This window comes from Oculina patagonica, chromosome 4 (genome assembly GCF_052425735.1).
Source record: "Oculina patagonica isolate OP01 chromosome 4, crgOcupat, whole genome shotgun sequence".
Classification (NCBI taxonomy): Eukaryota; Metazoa; Cnidaria; class Anthozoa; order Scleractinia; family Oculinidae; genus Oculina; species Oculina patagonica.
The window spans coordinates 33363737-33385318 of NC_135761.1; the positions used below are offsets into that span (position 1 = coordinate 33363737).

Genomic DNA, 21582 nt, shown 5'->3' on the forward strand with positions numbered 1-21582 from the left:
TAGCTAGTAGCGTGGGGACTTGGGAAATCACTAAATACTTTCCTGCACTGGCATGGCCGAAGTGAAACCGTTAATTCATGCAAAGTTGGCCGAAGGATAAGTTTCAGAAGCTAAAGGTGCAAAAAAATTATTACACAACGAAAAAAAAAACGAACTCAGAAAAATCTTCCACCGATATCCAAAAAAGGTCTCCCATTATACTCGTATGCAAATCAAGCGAATATAGTATTTGAAGAATATGCTCCTTCGACGATCGTCTCAGTGCTGTGTAGTTCATTTCACAAACACTGGAAACGAATGTTATATTTCCAGTTTCCCTACTTGTCCGAGAAGAAAAAAAGGAACAGAGAATGTCTTTACTACTAAGGCTATTTTTCTATGTAAGGTAAGTGACTAGCGATTCTTGTGCCGAAAACACGTCAGTCATGTAACGCACACGAATATTTAAAAAAAAAAACGAAAAAAAGGTGGCCGTTGGAAATGTGCGTCTTACAATTACGAAGACATAAGCCCTAAATTTTCCCTAGCTATAGATTGTACTTATGCTAGCTATGTGGTTTGACACTCTAAATACAGTTTTTCATTTTCCTCTTGAAAAAAGAAATCTCGTAAATGGTTGAATAACAAATTTACAAGAAAATAATCGAACTTGTAACGCTGATGGTAAAATCGCGAAATAAAAGTGATTTTGAATAGAACGTTTTTCTCATTTTCGCAAAACCGACAGTTTTTTTCGTGAAATTTTTATAAGACCTTATAAGGAAACAGTTGCCGCGGTTTCCAGGGGTCCTGGGTTCCAGATGGTCTTACATGACGTGAAGAACGCTGAGCACGTGACAGCCCGTGCAGAGCTTGTGGAGGCGCGAGGTTCTTGTCTGCAAAAGCTCAGCTGTTTTTGCAAACTTTGCAGTGTTTCGGCGTTCAGGTTAGTTGTAATATCGTTTATTTTATATATCGTCCGCATTGCAGTGCTTTAATATGTTGCAAAGACTTCTAAGGCTCTGTTTGTTTTAGTTAGCTAGCCTTTTTGTTACTTTAATCTCCGACTCGAGGAAAACATGGCTTCTTGCAAATTGCCCGAGCTTAACCGACTACTTTAATAAGTCTTTGCTAGTATAATATTATGCGTTTATTTCTTCAAACAATAGATTTTGCTGCAAATTTAGAGAGTTCCGTTGTAACAGCAAGCCAGTAGCAGTTTCTTTTTTTGCGACAAAACTTATCACAAATCAAATGAAATATTTTGACTTTCACCGATGGATTTGCAGTCGTTTAACTTAGAAGTCAGTTCGTTCGGACTGACAGTGTTCTTTTGTACTGTTCTTAACGAGATTTAGAAAGCTATTACAATCAGAACACAATAGTTTTCGCTGCAATCCTTCGCAAAAAGAGTTGAGGCACAGTACCTTCAGTTAAGAAATATGCTAACACGTGTATCTCCTTCGGCTGTTTCCCCAATCATTAGTGAAAATTCCAGGATTAGATGTTCCGAACATAAAAGCACCAACTTTGATAGAGAGAGTGGTGCTCAGAATGAAAATAAGTTGTTTCTGTTTTCAACAAATGGCTGATATTTTAGGATGAAATGTAATTAATTTGTCACTAGCATGGCAGGTCAAAGAATTAGTCCAAGTCCCTAATAAGATTTGCAGTGGTTTTCTCATTAAACCAGTGAAATACAACAAATTATGCGTTTTTACATTGATAATAAACCTTGTGCCCCTCTTAATCTTTCAGTGGTATATATACTTTAGGATTATTATGCCTATCAGCTTTTCCTAAGTCAAATACCTGAGATTTCCATCTTATCTTATTCAGAAATGGTACAAGTATTTTAGGAGAATTTCAATGGTGTTCCGACAACTTTAGAGTATTAATGAACAGTACCAAAGATAAAGATGAATTGTTCAACAACGACACGAGCGTGGGACAAAGAAAAGAAATCCAAGTCCCCAATCCCCGATTCCCTCTATTAGACCACGCGTCCAGTCAGATTTTTTCTGTGTCCCATGCTCGGGTCTTAGTCAAACAATTCATCTTCATTATTTAGAGGGGGGCAAAGGGTTTATGCGTGACACGTAAAACGGGCAAAAATTAGTCCGTGACGCGTGAAAATAGGGCACAAATTAGACCCTGACGCGTGAAAAATAGTTAGAAAAGAAACGTGATCCGTGAATTCTGCTGTTTCAAGTATACGTGACACGTGAATTTGGTTAAAACTTGTGCGTGAAACGGGATCACGAACCCCCCTTTGGTACCCTCTATTTATACTCAAGATGTTTTGATGATTTTCAAACATTGCTGAAGTGTGTAAAAATGACTGAAACACGAATAACAATGCTCATTTTCTGATTTTTTTGCCCAAAATTACTTTCATTTTCAGTTTACATATATGGATTTTACAAAATCCAAATAAGGAACTGGGCTTTATACATGAGATCAATATTTTCAGGCATGAGACTCATGCATAATGCGTGAGAGTTCAGTGTTGGCAGTTCTATAATTGTAAGTATTTAGATGTCAGCAACAATATTGAAACCATCTCGAATTTCTGTTCGTAGAGTTACTAAATTGCTTAGAAGAAAGAAATACAGAAGTAGACTTAAAAAACTACTGGAACATAATTTCCCAAGCTCCTCACTTATTAGAATTTTTTGTAGCAATTACAAGAAATGGTTTATTTTGTCTAACTCTGAACATTTTTAAAGTAATAAAGCATTTACCAGAAAAGCAAATTTGTACTTGTAAAATTTTCCACACATGCTGTTTTCACACCAGACACCTGCGGTCAACAAAGTCATGGGTGTTTTTACTTTATATTCCTCAATTACACAATGTTGTTGTTCCAAAAAACCTTCATATTTTTAAACTAATATTTTTTGATCTCATAAGTTATGTACTTTATTGTACCATACATTTGAAAGTATTTTTAGTTGAAAGCATTTAATTCTGCAATATTAAGTCATACTTCAATATATTGCTGTTTCAAGTAAAAAGTGCTTTCTATGGAATTCACATGTTGCTGTTTCAAATATAAAATAATGTTGTCTGTAACCTCAAAGGAACAGTGCCACAGCTGAGTTTAAGTTTGAACTTTGAACTGTGTCGTTACTTTCATACTTGTGTGTTACACATAACACACACATTCAAAGACAAGCAATTGTCATTCATTCTTGGAATAAATAAAGTTATTGTTCACAGTTTATTCGCAATCAATGTTTTTAAATTATTCTTACAAACATTTCACCTTCCTCTTTTGTCCCATCACCAACAAATTGTACAAGATCAAAGTCTCTTTGAGATATCGACGTTTTTGCATGAAGTATGAGTCGAGGGTTTATCCTGTGCATTGTTCTTCGAACTTATCATTACAGTTTCTTTGTAGTTTAGTTTAACAATTTCCCATCTTCGCGGAGAAAATGCAGCCATATAATTTTGTCAAAAATGGCTCGTCCGCGCCGAGTATTTCTTAGCCTGCGAACAGGCTTTCTGGAGAGCGCTCGGCCGGCGGGGCAAAAATGGAGGGGAAAGCCTGCACGCATCTCTGAGAATAGACAAATTCGGCTAACGTGTTTACATCCTTGTTGCCACCCAATTCAGACCATGTGATGATTCCTTTGGGAGGTTACAATTGTGCAATTTGTCACACGTAACTGAGCGCATGGGAGTATGAACGAACAGAACAATTGTAACCTCCCAAAGGAATCATCACATGATCTGAATTGGGTGGCAACAACGATGTAAACACGTTAGCCGAATTGGTCTATCGCAAATGCCGCCCAACAACACCCCGCAGATTGCTTAGCTTGTCAATTGTCACATTTAAACAAAAGCATTTAAACCACACGCCGGAAATCAAATTTAAACTAAGGAAAACAAATAATGGTCATTCGCCCGCGAGCTAAAAATTACAGAACGTTTCTTCTGACAGCCAACGGCCAAGTTCCGAAGATGCAGTTCAAAGCCCAGTGGAAAAACAAATGTTCGAACACCAGATGTAAGTGAGAATATCCTTCTCGCGCAGAATATCGCCTCGAAAAATTGGCAAGCAGTCGCTAACGCCATTCTCAAGAACGAGCAATTGAAACCAGACACGTTCTATTTTGATTTTTGTCTCTACCGGAAACATCGACAACGTCACAAATAATTAACCGCTCCTAAGCTAAAAGAAGCCCCCATCTCTTGCATTTGTTTTAACTTCAATAATATCTTTGAAAAGAGCGAGTTTTTTGGTATGGTTTATTTTTGAAGTTTGTAATTTTTAAATGATGTAAGTGCTAGTGATTATTTATTCGTGTTTTAGTTACGCAATCCATTGTTTGTGCGACGCTTTTTATAGATCGCCTTTCAGACACACGTGCGTTGAGATAAGAAAGCTGACATGTCACTTTTAAAATTGTTATATAACGTTTGTAAATGTGACAAGTCACGTTTTTTCCACGAGATGGCAAGTGATCACCCACAGCGGAAAGTAATCCCTTGAGAAATTAAAACAGTCCCTTGAGAAATTTAAAAAGTCTCTTGAGAGTTTACAAATATGTGGTTCCAAATCTTGTCCACTGACCCCTATTCTACCATTTTAGCTTGTAAACAAGCAAAAACGTCGAAAAAAAGGGGAAATCTCAGTCAACACCAAAAACAACCCCTTCTTTCAAGCCTTACTCGAACGCATTCCCCTAATCGCTGATTACTACTAGTTTGTAAGTATTTAGATGTCAGCAACAACATTGAAAGGGGTAGTATGCCTCAGAATATTTTTTTACTATTTTTGTCAACAAGAACATTTTTTCCAGCAAAAATGTAATTTCAGGGAAAGTGTCTTTCAATTTTGCTAATGGTTTAGGGTTAATGTAGCTTGTTGTTCTTCTAATCATTCTTTTCCATGTGGAAATTAGGACAAATGCCAAGGAAACATGTTTAGTGCATTCCTCTCTGTGGATAAATGCAAATTGATGTTGAGAGGCTGGGTGTATGGCTTTTGGACACACTGGCTGGCTGGCTTGGCTGACAAGTAATCTTCATTAGCAGTAGGTAATAACATAATCAGGGTCTGAAATTAGCTTTTAAAGAAGGTTTCTTATTGACCAAAGAAGAAATTAAAATCATGTTCATAGTTTTTAAGCAACATATAGTATTTAAAAGAACACATTGAACTACTGAGCCTTTCCTCTTGAAATTTTACATTTCAATTTCATATAGCTCAGTTTGATAATAAAAGTATAATATTTCTGAATTAAAAAATACCTAAGTGCAACAGTTTTTAACATCAAATGAAACTATATTTATATTATTACTGATATCCTTTGATGGGTTGTTACACTGAGCAGTTGTTGGGTGCTTGTTTTCATCTTTAAGCCCGGGTTGACCTTCAGTAGTTGACCTTGCTTTCCCCTGATCAGTGTTCTGGTTCAGTTAAAACATTAAGTTTGAATAAGGAACTGCAGTGAAAAGTTCACTTTCTGATTTTAATTATCAGTGATGTGAACATTTCTTTCCTTCACAAGATGAATACACAAAATATTCTCTGTGATTAACAGTTAGGACACAATTTTTTTTATAAATTTATCTGTTGAGGAAATTTTACAAAGGAAATAGTTCTGTTTGTAACCACTTCCTTCTTAAATTGCAAATCTAAGTTACAAGTAATTTTCAAATTCATTTTCATTTCATCAATGTGTTATTGTCAAGAGTCCAACTTCGACCGGGATTTCATTCAGCTTTGTCTGTGTGTCTGTCTGTCTGTCTGCCTGCCTGGCTGGCTGGCTGATCCAGTTCAATGTTTTATTTCGCCAAAACATTCACTGGACAATAGTGGTGGATTTCTTAAAGCCACTTCCATTAAAACAAACTGTGCATGTTAAGTATAGAAAGAGTGGGTCTACTTTACTGGACTGGACATTACTGTAGGGTTCTTTTGGGCAATTTATCACCCAAATAGACAAAATACAGGAAAATGCAGAACTTTGATCACGTACGTGGAGGTTGAGGAGGTCTTGTCTTAATGCTCATTGAACTTTGTAATGGCACCTAAGTTCTGTTCATGGGTCTGATGTCACCGCTGTTGAATGCTGGTTGTGTGGCCCTAATGGTCCACAACGGTCTTAAATTATTCAGCAGGCTGTTCTGTTGTATCTGCTGCTAGACCCTTTGGCCTGGTGTTGGTTTCATCCTTCTTAATTAGTTGTTTCATATATTTCATTTATTAGTGATTAAAAAAATATAACTTAGTGATTTATGAAATCAGTGTTAAAGAAAATTATAACACATAGAAAATTATAACATTAGCTTGAGTCAAAAGAGAAACGGCAAATTTTGTTACGGTTTAATCATTTGCTGTCCAGACTACCTCAGTACAGCAATGTTGTTATGAGTTAAAAATACTTGGAATAAAAAATTATTTACAAGCTTGGTCTTATATATAAAAAGTATAATTACAAACAAAGATTAAAAATTACAAACAATGCATAATTAAAAATCTAACAAGTATTTAAATTTTTTTAAATAAGAACTGATTAACATCACTTTGTTCTAGAGTATTACGTAATATGTTACAATACAAAAAAATTCAAGGCAGGGCCCTTGAACAAAGGGTTTTCTAGCGCAAAAAGATCCCTGATTGCGCCCTTGAGTAAAACGTATGGACTGAAAACAAAAATATCTTGTAATAAGAACACTTCTGAAAAGAAAAAAAAAGAAAATATCAAATAATATAAAGATGTTTTGTTCAATCCATAAGGCAGAAGGGTGCAAAGTTGTACACTCCAATAAGCTTCTCTCATTGGGAGGCATTCATCAAGGCTATTATTGACACTTAGGTTGGAAATTTGTTCAATGACTGAAATTAAAGAGAACATGAAAAGTTTTTTTGAAATGTGTCAACTTCACAAGTATTCTTATTAGTCTTCATAGCCGATTTGTAATTACAAAACTGCACTTTGAATTCATTGCTAGTTGAACCGACATATTGCACACTGCATTTTTTTTACAGGTGACCAAATAGATAACATTTTTGGATTAGCAGTGAAGATGTTGTGTTATTTGGTAGGTTCTTTTTGACCTAGCGCTTGTGAAGTGGTCAGTTCCAAAAGGAGAGTTCCAAAACAATTGGGCCTATATGCAGACATATGTCACAGCTGGTAGACATTAATTATTATTTTTCAATAATTTTGTCAAAACAAGTAATGGCCAATAAATGGTAGCTCTCCAGGTCTGTAATTTATATGAACTATACCCCATAAAAAAGTTTAAGGCTGACTAACTATTAATAACCTGATCTAGTATAACACCTCCGATTTTTCCTACTGTGCCAATATTTTTCTTCTCTGGCTCATGAAACCATCCACTGGAGAACATCTTCATTACAACCAGGTTCTTGACTGGTGATATTTTTGTGATACTGTAACAGCCTTCCGGAAGGAAGCTTCAACATTCCACTTCTTTGGAGTTCTTCATAGGCTTTGGGGCTTCTATGCCATATTGAGAGACACAAACTGATGACTCTGTAAGAAAGAGTAACGGCTTGAAGTTGCCAAATTATAGTGAGCAACAATAAGGGTGAGTCTACAAATAAATTAATACCTTGCTTGTTCCGGCCAGCTTTGTTGAGATTGATGGAGAGAAATAATAGATTGATTAAACTTAGAAGAATAGAAAAATCATTCTTCTAAAAGTTCCAGGGAAATGATTATGTGAAAATGGATTTTGAAGTTTAAATGAAACTGCTGGGACAGTTGCATAAAGATACACACCTGTGTATTCTTCTGGACTGGCACTTCAATCAATTAATATTTATTATTACGGTCAACATGCTTAGCTAAAAAGTTACTTTACAGGTGCGCCACAAAATAAAAGTACAAAAGCGAAAAATAAAAACTCCTTGGAAGTGTATAAAAAGTGTATAAATTAATAAGCTATTAAAAATAACTACATGTTACAATATTTTGTCTTACTTAGAATAAAATATAAAAATATTATTAAAAACAGTAAAATAGTAAAAATTGTATCAAAAAAAAGCTGATGGTTTCATCTTCACTGGAGATGGGCAATGAGAAGATAAGGATGTGCTGTTAAATGTTGTCGCGGAGAATGAGCAAAACCTGGAAACGGACGAGTCCTCTTCATTGCCCTACAGATCCGGCAAAGACTTCACTGTCAAATACTGGAAAGTTTGTAACCAACAAGTATAAATACTTTCTAAATACTGCAAAATGTTGTGTTGGCTCTTCATTAAAACATAAAATATGGTCAAGAAGTTATCAGTAAGACACCTGTTCACAAGATTCAATTGGCTTTGACGAGGAACCACTTCTGTAACACTCCAAGGAGGAACAGTTAATGAAACTTGTTTTCTTTCCCTTGATTGATCAAGTCTGAGAGAGAGCCACTTAAATTGCATGAAGCCAGTTTTATTTTTCTCTTTGTGAACAACAATGCTTGAGCTCATTATAGATCTGGTTTAAACTAGTCTGGGAATACAGCCGCCTCCCCAAGTACTTGACTGCACATACTCTTTCATGTCTGAATCTGCTGCCTTGAGGTTCAGACCATTTTACAGCAAGAGCGCATCACTTTGCTCCTCACTACGTCCACAGCGACCACTTTACTGCATGTATGCCTTAATGGACTTGGATGGACCAAAGTGGATCATTTGAGTGACACCTTTGCAGTTCACTGCCATACCATAGACAGTTGTTGCAATCAAAACCTGAGGGCACTTGGTTTGGTCTGCAAACTGGTCAAGGACATTATCCTTAACACTCGATGGGGTTCCTGAGTGCATCATGTCCACCAATCGATTTCTGTTTTTTCCTCTATGAAACAACGAGGCACCCAGTGCCAACTCAAACATTCTGAATAAATGTGAGCATTGTTTTATAGTTTGACAGTAGTTGATTGTTCGTTGACTATCTTTTCCTTTCTCCGTCAACTCCTTTATCAGACACCAGAAATTCTTAAGTAGTGACAAGGAGGTGTCCAACTTCTGCACTGAATATCTCACATTTTGTTTGTTGGCCTTTCTGAGATTTCTTTTGGAAATTCAAACTCCAGAAGTTCAAAAGTCTGGTCTTAAGTTCTGTTCATTGCAGTTGCAGTGAGGGCAATGAATGGCACTTTGCTTATAAAAAATCTGATCTCATTTAATCGAGATACCATCGACAAAATGAACACCAATCCTTCTTGTTTACAGATGTGCCCCAATCTGTGACACATTGTTCTTCATCCACAGCACCTTTCGCCATCTTTGTGATCCCATCGTCCATGCAGATGATTTATAAACAAAGGTGAAAATTCCTTCTATGCTTTGAAGAACTGCTGGTTCTTGTTCAGAACCCACAAACGCTGCTCTTAAATTGAGAGAAGTCAGTTTCTTGACCTTGTCTTGCATCAACGCTTATAACGGACTTATGACGACAATTACAGGTTCTTTCTTCCAGTAAGTCGATACATTTTCATGCATCCAGGCATGAACAAGAGGCGCCATTTGAAGGATAAGCGATTTGCCATAACCCGTTGGTAAGTTGACAAACACGTCTTCTCTACAAATAATACTGTGCAGAACCCGAATTTGGCTTTCATGCAATTATGACACAAGAAACACAGGGCAAATAGACTGAACACTTTATCAAAATCTTCCATAGAAGGTCGAGGAAAACCATTACTATTGTTAGTTTTCCTTGTTCCATCATCCCTTAAGGACCTCCAATGTTGATGAACAGCAGCCCTTTCAAAGTGAATACATAATATGTTAGTCAATGTGGTATGTTATTCATACGAACTGGTAGAGATCACTGCAAATACAAACTAGCTGCCCACTAAATTCTATTTGTCATATTCCGACACATGCATATACTTACAGTGTTGGCAGTTTAAATACAATGTGAAGATGTAGCTACAACCGTTTCAACCCATCTAGTACAAGAATTGAAACAACTTTTTTAAGCAAACTTTAATGATGTTTCTTTTTTTATTCTTTAAAGACAACCTTTAGCCACTCAAACCCCTTCTTGAATACATGTCAAAACAAAATAAACTTTTCAGTACGTATACATTTAGGTTTCATAACAGAAGCTTTCTCGGGGCTTACTGACTTTAAAAATAGTGTAACTGTAGTCAGGGATGACATAGTTTGTTAAAGGTTTGTCGCTGACTGTTTTTCATGTTAATTTTTTAATATAGTTTGTAATATAATTGTGACTACCATCTTCATCCCGGCTGTAGAATCTGGAGTTGTGGTGGCTTGTGAAGAATTTTCGAGCTTTGCCAGCTTCAAGAAAAGCTCTATTTTTTGAATTTCCAGCTCCTACGTTTCCTTTTGAAGCTTTAAGCGAATTATGTCATCCGCTGAGTCTGGGGGTGTTCCTAGAGGTTGTTTGGCGGTGAGCCGTGACAGATGTTCTCAAGACGGCAGTTTCACAGCGTTGTGTGCTGGTTCCTGTTTCTTTTTTGAAATAGCTCCAGAGTCAGGTTTCTTTGCTTCCTTAGACTTTCAATTAGCATGTCTTTTTGCAGTGCCTTGAAATTCTTCCACAACACTTGACCTACCTTTACATAAGGTGCATCCGTGTCTATCGACGTTTTTTCAACCTTAATAGGGAAGAGGAAGAACCACAAATTTAACATTTTGAATAATTTTAAGTAATATAGCAATTTAATTTATATGTCAAATACGTGTATTGTTGGCCAAATGTATGGGGTTTGGACAGATATGTCTTCTCACTCAACACTCGAAGGTAAGGAGAAAACAGAGAAGTAAAATATTAATGCTTATAAAGATGGGGTATCCAAACCTTATTCATGACTAAAATTGTTGTTATTTTTACTGGATGAGACATTAATGAGTTTGTAAGCTATAAATTTAAGTTAACTTTTTTAACCACTTCTTTTTTTTTCTTTTTTTCTGGCTTTCATCAAATCTCCTTCTTTACTCTTCTGTCTCTTTTATCTCAAAAGTATTTGTTTTGCCAGATGTTCTGGATGTCGAAATTTCCCTAATGTTCTCATCTGGTCAGCAATAGATTTCTGCATCCAGTTGCTTCAGAAAATCAATGGTGCATTTTCCTTTTTCTTCATTCAAGACTTTGCCACAGAAATAGGCGGGCTGATTGTTGTAGGCCACTGGCACCAAGTTCTGTGGAAGAACACTATTATTTTAAAAGATGCAATTCAATCTATGATCCCCGCTACTGATGGTACAAAAATCAATACATGTTTACCAAATGTGTAATTTGGTGATGTAGATGGACTGTTTTAACTGGAAATTCTAAAAGCTAAAAGTACAATTAAAGGGAAACTTAAAATGATAAGCATCACACAGGCACTCCTTCTTCTTAACTCTTCTGTCTCTTCTATCTTAAGAGTAATTGTTTTGCGAGATGTTCTAGATGTTGAAATTTTCCTGAGGAATATCTGATCCTCATCAACTACTTCAATAATGTTCTCATCTGGTCAGCAATAGATTTTTTCATTCAGGTGCTTCAGAAAATCAATGGTGCATTTCCCATTTTATTCATTCAAAACTTTGCCACAGAAATAGGTGGGCTGATTGTTGTAGGCCACTGGCACCAAGTTCTGTGGAAGAACACTATTATTTTAAAAGATGCAATTCAATCTATGATCCCCGCTACTGATGGTACAAAAATCAATACATGTTTACCAAATGTGTAATTTGGTGATGTAGATGGACTGTTTTAACTGGAAATTCTAAAAGCTAAAAGTACAATTAAAGGTAAACTTACAATGCTGTGCATCACACAGGCACTTTCAGTAAGACTGACAAAGTCCTTGATTTGTGCTTTGAAGGGTTAGACTGGTCTTGTCTGCCACTTTCAAAATCACACTGGAGTTTCTTTGATTTACGAAAAGCCCTTCTGTTTTTTTTTGTCAGGGACTAGCGCCATTTGTGATAAACTATTGATTATTACTTGCGTAGCAATCGTCTTTTCAGTATTTTCTTTCATAATTTTTCCTTCATCCATGAAGACAGACGTTCCTTTGAGCAACTGTTCCGTGTTAATAATAATAATAATATCTTTTATTTAGACACGATAAATTTACAGCATAGCTGATGTGGTCGTGTTTAAGTTACCTAAAAAATAATCATAACAAAAATAACACTAAGACAAATACGAATACTAACTAAACTTATTTACAATATAAAAGATATTTACAATATTTACATGCACTAGCCTATTTACAATTTTCTATTTACAATATCGAGATTTTTGAGGGCCTTTAGTTCCCTATTGAAGGATGCTAAGCTTTCTTTAGCCCTCCAGGCATTAGGCAAATTATTCCACCTTTTTGCGCCAATGTATGAAACTGATTTCAGTTTAAGGTTAGTTTTTGGCTTGGGCAAGACTAAGCAGTTCTGACGTCTCAGGTCATATATACTTTGCTGCTTCACCAGTTCCAAGAGCCCTCTTATAATCAATCACAAAATGCATGTCTCATTGTTAAGAAGTTAAAGTACATGAAGAAACAGAATCAAAGCCTTAGTTATTAATTTGAGAACAGAAGAACCATTTTTGTTCCATGTGTGATTGATCTATTGTTTTTTCATAGTATCCATTATATTTAAACTTTTATTTTGACTTGATATCGACGTTATAGCTAAACATTCAAATATCATTTTTGGACTAAGTTTTTTCTTTAATATGTTTTTAGGAAACATGTTATCACAACTTCTTCATGGAATGATGAAAGATATAGTAAATAACTTAATAAGCCAAGATGCATACATTTACCTTTTTACAACAAAAAAGCATGATGGGGAACTGTCTTTGAGCCCTGTGGTCCACCTCAGATTTCTGACTATCACATGCATCATCCACAATGTTTTCAACTTCTTCGAAATCTGGATCCATAGAGATCCCTTCCAGGCATTTATGTATATGGGAAGTAACCAGGTGTACAGATTTATTGGCCTTCTTAAACTCTCCTTCTTTTTGGCATCTTTCTTGTCCCTTAAACTTAGAGGAGAGTGACTGCTCGGCCATTCTGTACCATCTTGCAGTGTATGGTCTCGTTTTCAGGTCGTCAGCTAAAAGTGTTCCAAGAATTTCAGTCATTTCGGCACATTTCGTACTATTTGAGTATGTTACTCCAACTACTAAACCATTCCATTTTCTTTCAGCTCATGATTGATTCAATGATGTTAGTTGGATTTCATTTTTGTGCCATTTACCAGGGGAACGAATCCTTCAAATACAAACACTTGACTAACAACCTGAGCTTAGAAACCTTTTGTGTAAGGAAAACACTAGATCACTCAATCACCAACCCAAACATATCTACTGAAGAAGGCTTCAATCAGAGCCAAAAATCTCCTATCAGATAAATAGGTATAAATCTCTCTGCAGGCTACCAGACCCTTAAATCACAAGATTCTCGCAATCTACAAACAATTAATCATAAACTAAAATATCTGAGCTCTATAAATAGTATTTCACTTCATGGGATGCCCCCCTTCTTAGAAAAAAGCATTGTCCTTGATGCCACAAACATGAGAAATAAAAATGGGTATTTAAACGAGAGAAATCCATCAAAAACCAAAACATTCATAATATCATAATGTTCATGAAGGATAAAAGTTTAAAAAAGGTTACTGACAACAAAAACAAAATAGAAGCAGATAAATTGTCTTAGCAAATAAAGTTCTTTCTCTGTAGCTTTCATAAGTTCAGTTTATGCTTGTTCTTAACTGTGGGTTATACTTTAACAGCAATTGTGAACATTGTTGACTCATTGCAATTGTAGAAGTTTGAATTACTGTAATATTACAGGATACTTGAACCACAGGTATTTTTTTTCTTTCATTTATCCTTGTGTCAGGTTACTTGTAATAATAACATTGCTCTCCATTGAAAGAGTACTTAGAGGACAGTCAATGCTGTCACTGCAAAATGGTCCAAATTTAAAATGTCATTAAAAAAATAAAATGAAAAATTCATACTGTAGTTTAAAAAATGCTAATAGTCATCCAGGGCCGTGATATCTTCCATGTAGAATCATACCTTTTGCATGTGTGCGGCAGAAACCTGGACTGTCCAGTTTCGAAACTGCACCTGTCGTCCAATACATCCAACTTGATGCTGCTTGATGAAATATCGAAGTGAATAGTCTGTTACTCTGGTGACCTCTTTGCATCTACTTTTCTTTAAATGTTCAAGGACAAACAATGATGACAATTAAAGCAGTTGACACAGTATCAGAACTTTGCAAGTGTTTTAATACCGATGGCAAAACATGAAAAGTTATGCTTTTTCCAAACCCAATGGGCAGAGTGCCAAAGACATGCGCACCACGACACCAACGTCTGTTCTTGCTTGAGCTTGTTTGTATTAGAAGGAATACATTCAGCCGTGATGAAAATAGGCAACAGGTTATCGTTCAGCTAACTGGCCCTTACCTACCCAACTCGGATGTGAAATGTCAGGGTTCTTTGTGCAAAACACTGATTGTATGTGTTTCCTGAAAAAAAAAACAATTAAAAATGTCATAGCACTAAATACGAATTTCCAGTGAGAGTTGAACCTTGATAAAAAAAAAGATTCTTAATGTCACTTAAACCCACTTAAAAAAAGTTTATTTTTCATCCCATGCAACCCTTAAGTAGACCTTAACAGTGAGAAATACTGGCTTTTTGGCAAACACCGAAAGTGGGCAAGCAACACTTTGTAAACAGGCTCACATGATTTCAAAAACATGAAAATATATAAACTAGGGTAAAACTCAATGTTAAGCTTTGTTGGCCATTTCTAAGGCTGTGAGGGAAGCAATTGCTCAGTACAATCCCTGTATTTCATGTTCGTTGAAAACTACTTAAGCCGTCTAATATGAATACAAAATTGAGTTAATATTGAAGCGATGTAGTAGTTTTCTCAATCTGTGCATCAAGGGTTACACCATCGGTATTGTCCCACACTTACAAAGTCACACTAGAGTTCTTTAACTAAAGAAACGCCCTTCTTTTTTTTCGCCAGTGATCAGCACCATTGGTGATAAACTATCAAATAATACTTGTATAGCAGTTGTCTTTCAGGTATTTCGGTTATTTCCTTCATCCACAATGACATATGTTCCTTCAGCAACTGTTAAGCCGAGATACATCTCCATTTAAGATGGTGCTAACCTGCAATCTGTCTTTGATTTCAATACACAAAAAATCTTGTGGATTATGAGGTTTTGGGCATAATTGGTAGACATTCCCAGGAACTAGGGCGCTAACAAGCTTGTGAAAACACATGCCAACAGTGCGAATGTGTTCTGCAACCTTGCTCACCCATATTTGTGTCTTGGTATGTTTGTTTCATGACGCCTTGCTGCATATAGTAACAACCTTCCAAGGCCTTGTTTTTCATTCTGAAGATGGAAAATCCCCTCTCTGTGGCTTTAAATGAAAAGAAGAAACACAATCAATTTTCAAGTGGCTCTCCAGAGGAAGATCATGAAGTACAGAGTGCTAAAACCGTTTGGGCGAAGAAATTTTTTTTACACTAAAACACTTTTATTATTACAAGTTTACAAATTTACAACTTTTTTATTACAAGTTTACATCTAATCAATGTTTTCATCACCTTCATCATCTTCATCCATATCAATTGCCAACCTTAATTGGGTTAGTGACTGGGGGGCTGTCCAAATCAAAACCCCCCAGTCTTGCTCTGGGTGACAAAATTGTTCTTTCCATCGACGGCCTGTTGAAAATTGCATCAATACAAAATTGTGTTTGACAACGTTGAAGAGCCTCTACTTGAAGGCGGTTTTGACACCTTAGGATGCCCGTAGAGAGAAAGAGAGGAGACCTTGTTCAATTTCGAGGAGAACAGCCCTGTGTAAACTGAGGACAGTGTGCCACTCATACTGTTGGGTGACATTTATGAGGGACACCAAATTTAGACTACGACTTATTTAGATTTTTTATATAAGCTGTTTTAGTTTTAGTTACAGTAGACCCACACCAAGTGTGTTAATTGCCAATCTTATGCATGTGTATGTAAGTGCAAATTTTCTTCTGACTCGCTCAATTTATTAAATACTTGACTTTTTCGTTCTGTTGGAGCTTTTTTTTACTTGCTTTTAACTGGTCCTTTTGTTTCACTTAGTGGGAGTGCTCCCTTCTTTAAATGTAAATGGCTATTCCTTTAAAGCTATTTTCTTCCTAATGAACGTGACAAACCCTTGTGGCCTTTGTGACTCGAAAGCCATCTTTCCCCACAGTTTTCGCCATCCAATTTTTCCAAACATGTCAAAGATTCTTTTCCTAATGAAAACTAAAAAAAAATTGATTCCCCTTGATTCCCCTTGGTGTTGTATATCCTGTTTGTACAGCCAAAATAAGCGCATTGCTTTCCTTGACTTTTCTTCACAGCCCCAATCTCGAAACAAACTACATCCATATCCTCCCTTTTGTGCAATTGGAAACAAGACAGCTGAATTATGCAAAGTCACTATGAGATTACAAAGTCTTGCTACCACAGCCACTTTTTTGGCTGGCCTTCTTGCATATGTTCCTGACATGATCACTGAAGGAGATTTCGTCATCCATGTTTATTCCAAGTATCTTCAGGTTCCTTGTCGCTCTAATTTGTTGATTGTCAATTGTCAGGGTACACATGTCCTTTGCATTCTTGTCACCCCGTTGAGGTGCCATGACTAGAATTTGGTATTTGTTCGGATTAGCTTGGAGAAGGTTGGCCTGATACCATTGTGATACAGTTTTTGTTTCTTTATTGAGGAAGGAAGCTACATATTCGAAGCGTGTTCCATTAAAATATACCTGGTGGTTGTCAGCTTACATAAACAAATTGCTGGTATGCATGTTTAGGGATAAATAATTTTGAAACAGGTTCCAGAACGGTGGTCCAAATGATAAACCTTGAGGACAGTCCCTTGACTTTTATTTCCAGGAACTAGTCACACCATTTATTTTGACTCTAATTTTCTTTCTTGAAAAAAGGAACGCATAAGGTCTAGAGATGTATGAGAGAGCTAATACGCCTCAAGTTTCTTTATCATGAGAACATGATGTAGAGAGTCAAAAGCCTTGCTCATGTCATTTACAAGACTGCCACGCATTTTGTGTTGTACATAGCATTTTTCCAGTCCTCTGTCACACGTATGATATTGGTTTGCAAGAATGCATTTTCCTGTAGGCTGACATTTTGCTGTACATCTGTGAGTCAGTCTTTTCACTGATTTGCTTACTAAGCTGAGATTCAAACATTTTTGCTACAGAGTTTAGAACTGTTATGGGTCGGTAAGTAGTGTAGTTAGTCCTGTGGGATTGACACTCCCATCTTCCAGCCATTTGGCCACTATCCCATACTAATAGGGCCTTCCGATTTACTTAAGTGTGCTTGAATATCTCTACTTGTCATTACTTTGAATTTGACAGACCTTTGAAATTAAAATTTAGGACGATAAACAAATTACTGCATAGTTTGTTTGCGAACTGGAATTTCGTTCTCCAGTCAGGACTGTATCTTAATTTGTTTATCGTCAAAACCCTTGTTTAAAAAAATTCGTACAGTCATTATGTACTACTCTTCTTTTATTTATTTTTCAACATTGGCATTCTGAAAATTCAAAACGGCAAAAAGAGTACATATCAAACTATATTATATTAAAGTCAACTGAACCTAATTTCTTAATCTACACAGAAATTTTTTCCTTCTGTTTGAGAAAAATCCACACGTAGAAATGACAAATGAAAGAAAGAGCCTTTTGTGCCTAAATACTGAACTAATAGAGGCATAAACTTTATGAAAACCGATTGCATGTTCTATTTGGGTATGGATGGAGTGTAATCTTCGATTTGCTACCCTCTGTCTGCTATTGTGTACGATATGTCAGGCGCAATTAATGCCATTCTTACAGCATAGCCACCATCTGCGAGAAGTAGTGTTCGCCTTGGAAAATCTCAAGCCATTCCACGGCCAATGCACAGAAGGGCTTGATAGCACTGGGCATCGTTCATGTTCATGTGTTATTTTTCCACCATGGCTTCTTACATCTGCGGTGTTTCATCCATCATCTACCAAAATACCGGTATAATAGGATTCAGTTCTAGTACTTGCCTATGTCTCTTCCACAGTTACGTCTACCTCTAAAGTTTGGAAATAGCTGATTCATCAATGTCCCGTTTTTGTCAGTATTGGCCAGAATAGTCAAAGTCAGAAACAAAAACAAAAAAGTTGATACTTAGAGTTAAAAAAGTTGGCGGAGGTAGCGGTTCATGTTCATGTAAAACTAAGAATATATGTACAATGTTATTGTAACTACATGTACAAAAAAGCGAATATTAACGTTAAAAGCTGACGTTTCGGCATCATCGTGACACCATTCTTAAGGCAAAGTGAATAAATGATGCGATATCAGTTTCTATAGTCTCTACGAATTAACATAACAAAGGATCACAAATTCTTCAAGTGAACACCTTTGTGCAAATCGAGCCCGTGTGCACGTTAGGAATGGTTTAAGTTTCTTATAAAAAGCATCTCCTTGATTAGGCAATCAAATTTGTTAGTACATTTGGTAAGCACGTGAAATTGTTTTGAAAGACAAGGTGGTACATTCGAATTATGTTCGCAAAGGTAATGTTTACAAATTGACGACGAATTTTGTTTGTGTACATCAACTCGTTCATGGAGGTGGCTGCGGGACTGTAACCAACGTATCCTGCATCACACAGGTTACATTGAAATTTATAAACAACACATTGTTGGTTAACAGTGGCTGGCTTTACTTCTCGAATTTTAAGGTCTTCATTGAGTTTTCTGCTGATGAACATGGGCTGAATGGTGGTCTTGATTTTTGAGCTGAGGTCTGTGAGACGTTTTTTCACTACATTCACAGAAACCTGATCTTTGAATGGTATGATAACTCGGATGGGGGGTGTAGTCATGTCGGTTGATGGAATGTGCTGTTGATATGCTACCTTGGAATCTACAAATTGTTTGACAGCCAGATTGAATAACTGCTTCGGGTAGTTAAGCTTAAAGAATACAGTCTCGAGTCGATTGCATTCTTCTGAGAAGTACGACAAGTCAGACGATATACGGTAAGCACGATCTAACATTGTGGTAATTAGACTGCGTTTGTACCGAAAGTCCATGTGGCTCTGGTAGTGGAGTCAAAGGCCCGTGTTAGTTGGCTTTATGTAGACATTGGTCTTGATTCTGGGAGCTAGGTTTAACAGTTCAACACCGATGAAAGGAAGGGAGGCATCCCGTTCCACCTCCATAGTAAACTTTGCTGATGGGTGGCAATGGTTTAGGGTGTCAAGAAAAATTTTTCGGCTGATGCTATGTTGGGCATGATGGTAAAGGTGTCATCCACATATCGTCGATAATAGGAGGGCAATTTGCCATCTTGTTGGAGTTTATCTTCAATGGAGCACATGAAAACATTGGCCAGTAGAGGACCAAGAGGGGATCCCATTGCGACACCATCTGTTTGTTCATAGAGATCACCATTGAAGTGAAATAGTTGATTCTTAGTTGCTGCGTTGAGTAGTTCAATTAGCTGGTCTTTGGATAGGTTCAGTTGATGGGTCTTGTTAAACCAGTCATCATTGAAAGCCTTGTCAGCTAAAATCTGGATAGTTTCATCCAGTGGTAACGTTGGTAAATAAAGAGGTGACATCGTAAATACATCAAGGATATTACAAATATAAAACAATTAATCTAAAAACATTTGCAAAATGATGCCTAATATTCATGTAGCATTTAAAGGACTTAATGTTATTATTCAAAGCATGGACACATCTTTGAGAATAAATGATCCTATTTAATTCCATTATAACTCTACTCAGTTTTCCAAAATTTAGTCACAATGTTTTGGGAATGATTACAACCCCAGAAAACTCCATTTCAATAAACTGTACTGGCCCCAGAAATGCACTAATAGATCGTATCAAATCTTTTGTGAGTTCTGTGGGTGATAAATATGTTTAAATGTGCCTTGTGTTTATCATTTGTATCTTATCATACCACTTAATAAACCATATCAATATTTTTGTATCTCTGTAGCTAAAAGCATCTATCTCAGTGTTGTTATTCATTACTTCAAACAACTTTTTCTATTCGTTTCATTGATATTTTTGTTCTTGCAATTATATTAACATGTCTCCACATGTCTTTCTTTGTTTCTGTCCTGTGATGTTATCTCAAAAAGACACATTTGTAAATAAAAAACCCGAGGATGTTGGTTCGAGGCCTTCTGGATGTTCCAGTGCAGAATCACTTACATGTAAGTGATATGTCCATTGACATTGTCAGCTAATTCCTCAGTCAACTGACCGCCATGCAGAATTGTTATAAAAATTTCTTCATCTGTTTTGTCAGTGTACTTATTTTGTAGCGTCTTTTAAATGTATGCCATTTCTTCGAGTTGAGAAAAAAAATCCAATAAACTCTGAAAAATTTTTCTTCAGTTTCAACTTTGTTTAGATGACTCGCAAGCTGAAATTTAGTCCTGACAAATGGTCATCATAACGAGCGTTGTCTGTTCATTGGCCGCTATTTTGTACCCTGGCATCCTGCAAAGGTTTTTTATTGTCTATGAGGGTACATCAGCTTTTTATATAAATTCAGTATTTACCACCTTTAACAGATAAATGACTTACAAACACATACACAAATGAATGTTGCTCAGATCTGTTCTATGACATGCCTACTGTGTTGAAGTCAGGAGTGCTCTACTGCGTGATGAGTAACATGAACTTTAAACTTCTGTATCCATAAATCAGCCATATCTTCCCCTCCAATAGGATTTTTTTAAAGACACACCCCCCCCCCCCCCAGCCGAAAAACCCTTATACGAATTCAATAAAGCTTCATACATTGCCTTTTAAACTTTTGGCCTCTTTTGCTCCAAGAAGCTTTTAGTCTTGAATGGTAGTTCATTAATGATCCTGTAATGTGCGTTTTTAGCTTCCAGCCGGGATCGTCAATCTTGAAAAAAAGAAAGAAACGAAAACGAGAGGCTTAATTAAGTTTTCCTGAGGCATAACTTTTACTTATCTAAGTGGTTTATTTATGAATTGTAACTTAGCTTGAACTTATCATTTTCAAGAAGTTATCGAATCCTGTGGAGTTAGGTGACAGAGAAAAGATGACATTTTAAAATAAACATACCTTCAAAGATCCTTTCTTCTGTGTCACTCTACTAATTTTTTTTCCTTTGCACTTCACTATCTCTATTTGTTTTCCCATTTGTTATTGAAGTCTGAGCTGCATGGGCAGAAAAGTAGAAAACAACGGTGCTATCATCTACAACGAAGAGCTCTTAGCTGGGCCGTAATACCAACGAGGAATATTTGGAAGGAATTGTTGATTGTACGCCAAGCCCAGGGGGGTACTCCGACTTGTAAATGACGGGGATGATCGAAGGATTTTTTTGGGTTTGAAATTTTCGATTACGGGATTTTTTGGGTTGGAAAATCTGGCAAGTATTTTTTTGGGTGACTTGATTAATATAGGGGATTTTTTTGGTTATTAAAAATGAACTAAAGTGCCCTGGCACGGCCTTGGCGTTTTTATGGTATGATGAATAAACAAACACGAGCGTTCAATTTTTATG

At 36.4% G+C, this 21582-nt stretch overlaps 1 pseudogene; it reads right to left on the reverse strand.

The window, feature by feature from the left end:
* Positions 1–18232: 18232 nt before the first annotated feature.
* LOC144652291 (uncharacterized) lies at positions 18233–19581 on the reverse strand (annotated as a pseudogene).
* Between the last annotated feature and the right edge of the window lie 2001 nt (positions 19582–21582).